Raw genomic sequence first — 12,538 nt, 5'->3', positions numbered from 1 at the left:
CTTCTCCCCATGCTGTGTTGCCCGTGCAGCAGTCTGGGAGCTGACCTGATTCGTGAAGACAGAGGCAAAAATAGCATTGAGTACATTAGCTTTTTTCACATCCTCTGTCACTAGGTTGCCTTCCTCATTCAGTAAGGGGCCCACACTTTCCTTGACTTTCTTCTTGTTGCTAACATACCTGAAGAAACCCTTCTTGTTACTCTTAACATCTCTTGCTAGCTGCAACTCCAGGTGTGATTTGGCCTTCCTGATTTCACTCCTGCATGCCCGAGCAATATTTTTATACTCTTCCCTGGTCATTTGTCCAATCTTCCACTTCTTGTAAGCTTCTTTTTTGTGTTTAAGATCAGCAAGGATTTCACTGTTAAGCCAAGCTGGTCGCCTGCCATATTGACTATTCTTTCTACACATTGGGATGGTTTGTCCCTGTAACCTCAATAAGGATTCTTTAAAATACAGCCAACTGTCCTGGACTCCTTTCCCCCTCATGTTATTCTCCCAGGGGATCCTGCCCATCAGTTCCCTGAAAGAGTCAAAGTCTGCTTTTCTGAAGTCCAGGGTCCATATTCTGCTGCTCTCCTTTCTTCCTTGTGTCAGGATCCTGAACTCGACCATCTCATGGTCACTGCCTCCCAGGTTCCCATCCACTTTTCCCTCCCCCATTCCCTTTGACTGATTGTTACTCCTGCTCATTGTAACTGGTCTTCAATTCAGCTGGCACTTCTCTGAGGAACAGACTGTTTTTTCACTGTGTCTGCTTATGGCACATTGCACAATGGGGCCTAGGCCCTGGCTGGGTCTTTGGGCACTTCCATAATACTAACAATGGCTGGGCCAGGCTCTGGACAGCTGGAAGCAAACATCAGGCCCAGGTCAGAGCAAAAACCCTCTCAGGGGATTCAGGGTTTATTAGAATAGGATTCTTGTGAAATGAAAACAAGACATACACACTTCAAAAATGAGTTACAAGGAGTTTCAAGGTTCAGAGTCAGCCCCTCACCATTACTGTGTCCCATGAGTCAGCCCCCCACCTTCCCCAAGCTCCCCTGTCTGCAAACAGAAGCAGATTCATTTTCACATAGCCTCTGTGAGGAGGGGAAATCTTCTGATACCCATTTTTACAGATGGAAAACAAGGCACAGAGAGTGAAGTGACCTTGTCTAAGGTCACACAGCAAGTGTGTGGCAGAGATGCTACTCTTGCCTAATCCCCAGACCTCTGCTTTAATCTCTAGACAATAATTCCTCTTCCTCCTATACAATGAGTTTTAGTTATTTCATTCTTGCTATGTCATATTCTACTGCTAGTCCCATTCTCAGACAGTTTCGCTGGGCTTTCCTGCTGTTGCTCTGGGTAGAGTGACCAGATGTCTGATTTTATTGGACTGTTCCCATATTAGGGGGCTTTGGCTTCTTTATGACCCTATTATCCCCCATCCCAATTTTTCACACTTGCTATCTGGTCACCCTACTCTGGGGGCTAATAATACAGCTTTCAATTACAATTGTGACTCAGGCCAGCAGGCAATCCCAGAAATTACAATATTAATGGAAAACGTTATTCACCAACACAGTGTATGGTTCCTGCAGAGCAAGAGCTGCGTCCCAAAGTATGAATGCTCAGATTGCTGTGTTAAGCTTTGAAGCATGTTGCTCAGATCCAGTTAGGCCAGGTTAGAGCTTGGATTACTGCTAATGGTACTAGTGCTTATTAATTACTATTTACAATACAGCACAGTTGATATTGACAATTCATCCTGAATGCAGCTATATTCCAATGCATGGCAGCTCCAACAATGCATGGTACCCTAGGCAGGTGTGACAGCGAGTGAAACCTCTGGGCTTGTCTACACTGGCACTTTACAGCGCTGCAACTTTCTTGCTCAGGTGTGTGAAAAAACACCCCCCTGAGTGCTGCAAGTTTCAGCGCAGTAACATGGCAGTATAGACAGGGCACCAGCGCTGGGAGCTGTGCTCCCAGCGCTGGTAGTTATTCCCCTCATGAAGGTGGTTTTTTTACCACGACTATACAACCATGTTAAAGCGCTGCCACGGCAGCACTGCTACAGCCAGTGTTTTAATGTTGCTTGTGAAGACATACCCTCTGTAACAGACAGTGCTGGAGTGAGAACAGAGGCTGGAGGCAGCACAGGAAATGGAAGCTTTGAGCTGCATTTTAAAGAGGCCCAGAGTGCAGTGAGAAAAACATCCCAGCAGTGGCAAAAGATCTGACTGAGGGGAGGAATCCTGAATTGCACAACTAGAGGAAGCAAGTGAGGGCAAAAGGGGAGGTGAAAGCAGAGGGGGAAACAGGCCTATGCAGAGCAAGGGCCTTGAAGATGTGCAGTCAAATTCATCCCTATGTGGGCACTAAAGCTGGTTTAGGGACTGAAGGGAGGTGGCTTACATCTCCCCTATTCTGGGGCTGCTGGGAGCTAGCTTGGCCACTGTGCAGGCTAAGGAAGTCCTCCATTCCTTCTGGCCATTGCAGCAGTGTAGAATTGCTGGGGCATAATACAGTCACCATTGCACTGTAACACAAACCCTTTACTGAGACCTCCTACTGCCCTTGTGAAAACAGCACATCCTGCATCAGGGGGTAGCCATGTTAGTCTGTATCCATAAAAACAACAAGGAGTCGGTGGCACCTAAAAGACTAACAGATTTATTTGGGCATAAGCTTTCGTGGGCTAGAACCCACTTCATCGGATGCATGGCACATCCTGCAGTTTGCTAGAGCATGGGAGGCCTGACAGATGTGTGCGTTGATGTTGCTGAAGTCAGCATTAGGGTTCTGCCTTCTAGTGAGGTGCTGAGGAATGTGTTGCATGTACTGTGATACTGCATATGTGTGTAGCTTGCTACAATATGTGCTGGAGGTATATGAGTTGTTTCTAGAAGAGAGGGGGCATACCCTCAGTGAAAGTGGGAGCTTAAGGATGTTAAAGAAGGATCCAGAGTAGGACAGATCTTTATTTTCAGGGACAGGGAGGTCTTTGTTCCCCATAAGTAAACTGTGATTGTTTGGGGAATATGTCTGTGTCAATTTATGAATTCCTTTCTGTTTTGTTAAATAACATTTCTGATTGCAACCTTCAGTGTGGATTAGAACCTCCATCCTGCAGCAAGAACAGACTGTGACTGGGAAACTGAAACAAGATAATCAAGGGGCCAAGTACACCAAATAATCCTATGCTAGTAGAACAATGGTGGTGTACCAGTTGAGTCACTGACTTTTAATGACTCTGCACAGCAGCCTCCAGGTGTGGTGGGGTGGGATGGGATGGGGTGGCGTTGGGGGGGGTGGGGGGTTGAGAAACTCCCAGTGGAAGAGGAGAAAGAGACAAGGTGTCAGAGCCTACTTTTAACAGTGAAATCCTCTCTGAGCAAGGAAGCCATTTCATCCCTAGAAGGAGACTTCTCAGGGGGAGGAGTGGGGTAGGAGGAGTTTGCCTTGTCCTAACGGTAGTGAAAAGTCACAAGGACTTTCAGGAATGGGAAGGGCTCAGAAAGAGGACAGCATTCAGGTATGTTTTATTTTGCCTAGATCTGTAACACTCCTGTGTTGTCTATGAGGAAAGCATTGGTGTGTCAAAGGAATCCCTTACAAAAGCCCTGTGTTCCTTGCTTTAACAGCCACATGTCCCTGAAAACTTAAACTATAAACCAGAGTGCTCAAGAAGGTGGAGCTCTGAGGGGAGTGTACATAAGTGACTGGGGAGGCTAGGCCGGTTCAGCACCTGTTTCAGGCCTCATGGCAGCTGGACTGTGCAGTACCATATCCCAAGGAGGGTGCCAAAGAAAGAGTCTGCACCCCAGGACTGTGTCCTGTAGGCCAGAACTAGAAACAGTGTTGGGATGCTGCTCACACCTAGTTGGCTTAGAAACATGTGTGAGCCAAAGGTTGGGTCCAAAACAGTAGACTGGGGACCATCCAGAGGGGGCTCAGCCACTGCTGTATCATATGTTTATCTGCTTTTTCTTTATGATGTAAGGGAAAATTGAGTAGGCCCAAACTTTGACCAAGATAACTTTGATTAAAATAACTGTGTACAAGGGGCAGGAGAAGAGAAAGAATGGTAAATTTAAGCAGAACAATTTCTAATAGTCAGTCTTATGAAATATAGCTGTGACTTGCGGTTAACGCTTTCCTAACACTAGCAAAGAACAAACTGTGAATAACAGGAAAAAGCTTGTTTTGATGTATTCCTAAGAAGGAAAATGTTAATAAGGAAGTGTGTGTAATTGATTGTGGCTTTAAGCTATATAGCCTTTTGTATTCCCTTTCGGGGGGGCCGGCAGCTTGGCTGTCGTTCCTCTGCATGCTTGTAATAAAGTGTGCCTCAGGCTGTTCTGATCCAAACACAATGCGTGGTAATTTTTTCCACAACAATTAAATGGTTCTGTGATTCGGATAGACAGCTGACACCCAGAACCGGAGGACCGCGAGCAGCTCCCCGCCAGACCCAGGGCCCATCTGAAAGGTAAGAGACCTTTTGAAAGCTCTATTGTGGGTTTCTGGTGGAGGACTGCCAATAGGCTCTGGGTTCGGGTGAGTTGCATGCTCTATTCAGACATTTTGCTGACAGACATGCCTGACGCCCTTCTGGTTCTGGTTTCCCCGGGAAGAGCCACTGGGAATGGCTGGGTAGGTCTATGGGTGGACCTCTGTTTTGTGTGCCAGTGTGAATGTTTGAGTGAGAGAAAGGGCCACAGGAAGACGCCCAGAGCTCTCTGCGAAGCCGTTGGCTTGTGACCAGAGGTGTCTCTAAAGCAAGCTCTGTGGCCCCAACTAGTGGGCTACGATGAGAGCCCCAACCAAGACAGTTTCCCCCTGCAAGGAATGACCAGCGAGGGGGTCTGTCTGGGTCTAGGATTGTATGACCCCATCCCCTACCATCTGTGACTATCTGGATTCCCTCACCCACTTTCCTCTGGTTCCCCTCCTCCGCCTGAAGGTGGTCTGATGAGCCACTGACTGGTCTTGTCACCTTGCCTGAAGCAACAGAGTAAGTGGCGCCATTCTCTCTGAGACTAGCTGACACTCTTTGCTGAAGGGAGGCTGTAAGAAAGTTGTGAACGTCTTAAATAAGCCTTTCCTGTGTGAGTGACTCGAGTGAGAGTGAACCGGGGACTGGGGATCGGACATTCCCCAGGAAGGTTGGATACTGGGAGGACCGGAGGATCCAAGGGGATCCCCGCCTCACCAGGAACTGTTATACTGGGACGCCAGGAATGGAGAAAATGGGGGCCGTTAAGTCCAAAGGGGCCACCATCCCGCCAAAAGGCACACCTGTGTACTACATATACACGAATTACGGTCCTTTTACTTGCAAGTTCCTGAAAAAATTGAATTGGTATACCAGGGATGATTCAAAATTACAGTCTCTCCTAGAGGGAAAGTTTTAACCTTGACAGGATTGTGCACCTCAGAGGCGCACTTCTGGCCAATGTTTGATGCATATTTCGATTGGTATGGAGAAACAGAAAAAACGGCACTGTGAATCTCAAAGGAGGAGTCTCAAGGACTCCCAAGAGAAACTTAAAACGCAATTAAAGAAGACAAAAGAGAAATTGGGTTTTCCAAGCCCCTGCTGGCCAGCAGATATCTCTCTACCCTTTAAGGCCTCTTTGGGGCACCCCCCCCAGCTCCATCTGAAGATCCTATAAACTTATATTTAAACTGCAGTAGGGGTGGGCGATATTCCTAATCCCCACCCCATCTCTTTACCTCTGACCATTTCTATCGGTCCTCTGTCTGACCATCATGCCTTCCTCCTCAGCCTTTGCTCACTGGTTAACATTTTGGGAAAGGCTTGCTATGTAAATTAAAATGAACATGGACGCTCCAAGAGGGAGACCAACCCCAGCCCTTCCTCGTTGCAACAGGAACTGCTGGCTAAGATCCCCCCACTCCTTGTGGGCTGATCATGCTGACCAGGTTGGGTACATTGGGTCCGCCCAACCAGGTAAAGTTCTCCTAAACCCAGCAAGACCCCTTCCCAAGGTGCAGCAGTACCCTCTCTGAAAACAGGCTGAGGAAGGAATTTGACCAGTAATCCCCTCCTTCATATAGCGAAAAGCCATAATTCCTACGGTCCGTGAGTGTAACTCCCCCATTTCACTGTGCTGTTAATGCTGCTGTTCTCCCTACCTTTCCCGTTGTCTCTAGCCCTGCTACTATCCTTTCCTACAATGCACCGGTGCTGAGGGGTTGTTACCGCCTCAAATAAGGGAAAGGTTGTATTAAGTCTGGACATAAAGGATTAAGGTTATTGTTAAATAAGATGCATCTGGATATGAGGAATGAATGTGTGTGTATGTAAATAGGTGTGTATGAATGAATAAAAGGGGGGTCAGCCGAATCTTGTAACCCAGTGGATAGGAACTTTTCCTTATTTATGAGCCACTGACCCCAGTGGACCCTTTCCCGGGAAGGTGAGAGAGTAAGAATTTTCTTTAGCTTATGAGCCGCAAGCAGACAGGGCATGTGTGATTGGAAGATGCATGGGGGACAGTCTGAAAGTTCCCCCCTCACCACGGGAGGGCACCCCTGCATATTACATGTGCGTTCTGTCCAAGTGGCAAGACTCACGGGGGATAATTCGGGTGACCCTTGCGAGTGATATTGTTAAGGAAAGGGACCAGGAGGGGTAGGGGTTAGTCGAAAAGCCCACCCTCATTGCTAAATTGGTAGTCAAACAATGCCTGTGCCCATGGAAAGGAATAATACAGCAAGGAAAAAAGGATCGGGCCCAGACAAGCAGGCAACCACAGTTAGAGGAAGTAAAAAGAAAGAAAGTGAGAGGTTAATTTTCTAGTTACTGGAGGAAATTAAGCAGTGAAACTTTGTACAAATGTTAAAAGACGGTGTTATGAAAAGAAAATTCTTGGTTTCTTTGCAGCCATTCCTTTTGGGAATGTCTGTAGATAATCCAGGCAAGAGGCTATTTAAGTGGAATCATTTAACTATGAACAAGTTAGTCAAATTTGCTAAAAAACACTCCTGGTGTATACAATCTTTGTTTTATAAGTTTAAGATGAATTGGTGTTGTTTTAAAACTGTAAAACTGAAAAATACTTTTGCCAGACAAAAGAAACTAGTGTTGTTTAATTTTGGTATTTAGCATTTAATCCTTAAGGTGACTTAATGCTTTACAAGATTTAAAATGTTTTTAAATAAAGACCAAAGTTGTGCTGCAGCAGGGCAGTCAAAGCCAGGAAAATGGGAAAAGATTTTAAATCTGTTTTGGTAACAAATAGCAGATAAAAGCTGTAGTCAGTGCCCCACACTAAGTCTTAAGGTGGCTCTGGGTAATCAATGGTCACTTTGCCAAAGGGGAGCCAAAATGGGTTGTGCTTTCCTTTTCAAATCAATGTGTGTTTAAAAGCAGGAGTTAGAAGTTAATTGTGTCCTTTTGAGACAAAGTCTCTAAGCAGCTGATCACTTTGAATCCAAAAGCAAGCCGAGAATGTCTGTGTTAATGCAAATCACCTACATAATAAAGATAGAAAGCCATTGAAACTTGACCTGCCTATAAAACAAATACAGGAAAATATGGGGAGTAATTCCTCAGTTTTGCCTGCAATCAGCAAGGGTATTTGTAAAGAAAGGAATATTTTAAGCAATACTGCCAACAGTGTGTAATCTGCCAGCAACATAGTGTTGGTAAAGCTGTCAAGGATAGGCAGGCAGCACATCACCCTTCCTGGGGACCTTTTGTAAATATTCAGATTGATTTTATTTAAATGTCTAAATGTTGTAATTATAAGTGTGTTAGTTTTAGTTAATGTATTTTCCAACTGGGTTGAGGCCTTTCCCTGTAAAAAGGCAGATGCCAAAACTGTTGTAAAGCTTTGTTACAGGATTTTGTACCACGATTTGGCAAACCTGTGAGTAGCAACAGTGATAGTGGACCTAAGGTTATTGGACAAATTATAACAACTTATGTGCAGCTTTACAGATCCAACACAATCTCCAATGCCCCCACCACCTGCAGTCTGCCGGGACAGTGAAACATCAAAATGGGATTTTGAAAAATAAACTGGCCAAGATCTGTGCTAAAACGAATTTAAAGTGGCCAAATGCCCTCCCATTAGCATTAATGAATATGACAGCCACTCCCAATCGAAAGACTGGACTCAGCCCTCATGAAATTCTAACAGGGCTCCCGATGCGACTACTGGCTGCGCCCCCACTGGCCCTGGCTCAGAGGGACATTCATTTAATGGATGACACAATGCTTGATTATCGCCAGGCACTAATGAAATGTGTCAGGTCTCTTTATACACAGGTAAAAGAAGCACTATCCAAGAATCCTGAGCAACCCTGCCACTTGCTGGGACCAAAAGACTGGGTCTATATAAAGGTCCATCAGTGAAAGACCACCCTGGTCCCGTGCTGGAGAGGCCCTTACCAAATCCTGTTAATTACCAACACAGCTGTGGGGTGCCAGGGACTGACTGCCATCCCTCCACCTTGGGATGATCCTCTGACTGATGCTGCTGTTCCTTTTGGACAGCAGGAGAAAAGAACAAGGTGAAGTGCTAGTAACCTCTCCCTTATCCACTGACAGAGCTACTGTGCATTTGGACTTTGCTAGAAGAACCAAACCATTACAGGGTGATGTGCTAGTAACCTCTCCCCTGCCTAAAGCTAAACCACGGCTGTTCCAAGAAAGAAGAAGTAACACTCGCCCTGCTGAAACCACCAAAGTCCAGGGATTCCTGACTACAAAAGACATTAAGAATTGGCCCTGGTGGAAAAGACAAAGTATTGTTAATTGGCAGGGAGGGAATTGTGGGGATCGCACTTGGAAATGTGGAGTTGAGTGGTGGGGTGGGTTTTTTCTGGGGGCTGGGCTCTGTGCTTACTGACAAGTACCCTCCCTAACTGGCTTCCAGAGGATGAATACCAAAAACACCTTGCTACCATAGACATTACTCCCACCATTCCCTCCACCTCTGTCACCACCCCTAAAATTTACCCGAATACAGATAATACTGTATATTCTAATGAAACCCAATGGCCCAGGCCTTCACATCTTAGTGATTTACTAAAATTTTGTTAAAAAAAATATTTTTTTAAAGTTCAGAATAGTTCATATGAGCGAACAATTGAGTAGAAAACAAATGGGTCGGTGAAAATAGAAATAGATAATATTACTACAAATGAGCCCCAGGAACCAAAAATTGAGATTAATGGGTTCTTTGATGGGGTAAATATGATGGCCACTCCTGAATGCCGCAGTGTATTGGATGAAGTAGGCCCTTACTGTTATTTGATCATCTAACTAGTAAATAATCAAACGTATACTCAAAGAGCTTGCTCTGCCATGGAAAAATATATCTGTATTAAAATTATTCCAGAAACTGATAATTTAACCTGCACCATATTGCAACATACCCCTTCCTATGCACTCGATGCTGCTGCCTCCCAGAAGCATTTGCAAGTAACTAACCAAGAATTGTGGTACAGCCCTTCACAGAGAAAGGACGGGTTAAAATGTCAATGGACCGTGATTAATGGTATACTAGGAACTGTCACATTCACACTGCCCTTATCCAGTTTTCAAGTCACCTCTATATATCCAAATTGCTCAAAAGGGGCTGCTATTAGGTTAGCTCCGCAAAGGGCCTGGGTTGCCTCTAGGGAAAAAAAAAAGAGGGACCTGGCCGGACGCTTATGGGATGAAGCCAATAGCATGGCTGCGGTTTGGAACATTTATAAAGGCCAGCAGCATGAAGAAAAACTGGGACAATTGAAAAAGGCCACAGGTCTTATTACTGGAGCACAGTTAACTCACGTGCAGGCTGGAGTTGGTGAATTATGTGTTATTTCTGCCCTTAGTTCAATAACCCAGAAACTGCTGACAACAATAGTTCTAAATATCACTGAGGCTGGGAAGCCATTGCAGTGGGATCTGGCATGTTTAGAAATTCGGATTTCCTGAATGACCAGCTGATGGCCATTTGGAGTGATCTTGAGCATCAAACTTGGCCCACTGCCTTTACAAATACTTCAGAAGTATCATCTAATCTATGGCCCTGGAGACATACTTGGAAACTTTCTGGGTGGAAGCGAAGACATTCGCAATGCTCCTTCCAGGCATACTGACCCGTTGGAGGGGTGTGGGCTCCCACATACCGAATCCTGCCGGGTCCATGGGGAGGATGCATGTGGGATTGGATAATTCACCAAGACATTTGGAAAATTAAATTACCTGGTATGCCTAATCAATTCATAGTCAGTGCTCCTGGAATAACACCCAACGTTTGGATAGGGATAGGAAGTCAATGGACACTCTGGCCGTTAGAACCCCCACAGCTCCAGTGTGTATGCAAACTGAAGTCCGGGGAAGTTGTCACAGTACATGACAATGTTTGTTGGGAGAGTAAGGGACAAGGAACTACCCTGACAGGACACCTGCTTTTCCAATCGAACAATAGCTGTGTGTATGTTAAGGCCACCACTTTGCAAGACATACATTTCAATCTCACCACCGCTGCAGGCAATATTATTTATTGGCCTGCGGATAAAATTTTACAATCAGCGCTTAAGTTTCAGATACCCTTTAATTGGACTGCCTTAGTACCTGATCGATTCCAAAATTTGCTTTCACTCGTGCCAAAGGGCTAGAATATCTCTGAATTACAAAAGCAATTCATATACTTCAAAATATATATCAAATAAAAAAATGATTTTCAAACAGCCTATAGAGTGTCTACTTTATGTACTAAGTATGATGTATTGTGTTCTGTGACTAAGGCTATACAACAACCCCATCATATTGTTACAATGGGAATGTTAATGCTTTTAGTGTTGTTGTTTAGTTTAGAATTATGTTATTGTTGTTGTAAAGGATGTAATAATACTAGCACCTTCCATATTCATCCTAACCATGCATTGTCGTTGCATTCAACTAAAACCCCAAAGGCTGAGCCATCTGATTTAAAACCAAAAATACAAGGTTTAATAAAAATGAAGGTTTAAGACTAATAGTTATGCTAAAAGCACAAAAGGGGGGGTATTAGGGAAAACTGAGTAGGCCCAAACTTTGACCAAGATAACTTTGATTAAAATAACTGTGTACAAGGGGCAGGAGAAGAGAGAGAATCGAAAATTTAAGCAGAACAATTTCTAATAGTCAGTCTTATGAAATATAGTTGTGACTGCTAGTGTTAGGAAAGCATTAACCGCAAATGAACAAACTGTGAATAACAGGAAAAAGCTTGTTTTGATGTATTCCTAATAAGGAAAATGTTAATAAGGAAGTGTGTGTAATTGATTGTGGTTTTAAGCTATATAAGCTTTTGTATTCCCTTTCGGAGGGGGTCGGCAGCTTGGCTGTCATTCCCGTGCATGCTTGTAATAAAGTGGTCCTCAGGCTGTTCTGATCCAAACACAACGCGTGGTAATTTTTTCCACAACAGTGGGAATAACTATCTTAAAGTCAATCAAATGTTGAGCCTAAGTAGACTGGCAATGCCTTAGTTCTTCACTGTGTATCTCTAAGAAGGCATGTAGGTTACGCAACCATTACAGAAGTAGGCAGAGATTCTTCTGCAAAGCCCTTTAGGCATTTCACTGAGAAAAAAATGAATATATTCCTGTGGTTCCTGAGTTTTGCCTCATGACTGTGCTAATAATGCACTGTTCAGTTAGATTTTCTTGTTTTATCCTGTGGCAGTTTATTTAGTCTACACCTCATTTCTAAGAAATTGGGATTTTCAATCCCCATTCCAGAGACTCATTAAACTATACAACACATTACACCAACCATTGACAATGTAATGCAGGTATAAATCAGGTGGAAAAAGTATCCCAAATGCCTAAAGGACTAATTATTGAGGCTATGTGTTGTGTATGTCATTATCAAAACAGATCCAGACCTTGGAGTGGCTCAGCTGTGGAATCAAAGGTAACCCTATGGCTCAGGTGTACTGTTTTCCTAACAGCTGGACTTGGATTGCTCCACAAGGACATTTAACATGCATGTGACTGAGAAAAGCCGGGCTTCTGTGGCTTGAGCTCTTTGGCCTGTTTCAGTGTCATAGCACTGCCATTGCTTCATCTTCTCAAATGGGTTGGCTCACCACATGCAGGCAGGTCACTAAGCGATAGGCAAGGGGCCGCAGCAGTATTGCCAATACCCAGGGCCAGCTAGGACTCAAGAGGAGGGAGCTAAGGGGAGGGCAGAAGAAGCTCTTCTCCCTCCTCCAGCTGTTGCCCTGTCCCCCATCACACTGTGCTGTGCTCCGCTGCCCTGACGCTGGAGTCCTAGCTGCATGAAGCACTCAGCTAGCTCTATAGCATTCTTAAGTGAGCCTAAGAGACAGTGTGGGCAGATGTATCACCCCCACGTACCACCCAGACGTACCTTTTCTCAGCATCTTTCCAATCCCCCAGCAATCCCACCATCCATCAGCAGTACCTCCCACCCTCCAGCCCATCCCCTCAACCCACCCCCACCCAAACAACAGCCACCGTGCACCCAGCCCTTCTTCAGATGGACACTCTCCCCCTCAAACCAACCAGG

The 12,538-nt window shown here is 44.9% G+C and overlaps 1 protein-coding gene and 1 long non-coding RNA gene across 7 annotated transcripts in view; one reads left to right on the top strand and one right to left on the bottom strand.

Moving 5' to 3' along the window:
• The window catches only part of BSN (bassoon presynaptic cytomatrix protein), a 479,044-nt gene that overhangs the window by 305,550 nt on the left and 160,956 nt on the right, over positions 1 to 12,538 (bottom strand). The gene's annotated exons all lie outside the window — the stretch shown is intronic.
• LOC119566879 lies at positions 3,916 to 11,402 on the top strand. Its single transcript, XR_006292519.1, has 2 exons — positions 3,916 to 4,483; positions 5,889 to 11,402. It is a non-coding gene; the product is annotated as an uncharacterized LOC119566879 (long non-coding RNA).

This window comes from Chelonia mydas, chromosome 7, assembly GCF_015237465.2.
Source record: "Chelonia mydas isolate rCheMyd1 chromosome 7, rCheMyd1.pri.v2, whole genome shotgun sequence".
NCBI classification, from domain to species: Eukaryota; Metazoa; Chordata; order Testudines; family Cheloniidae; genus Chelonia; species Chelonia mydas.
The sequence above is the reverse complement of the archived record's forward strand: the minus strand, read 5'-3'. Positions and strand labels throughout refer to the sequence as shown.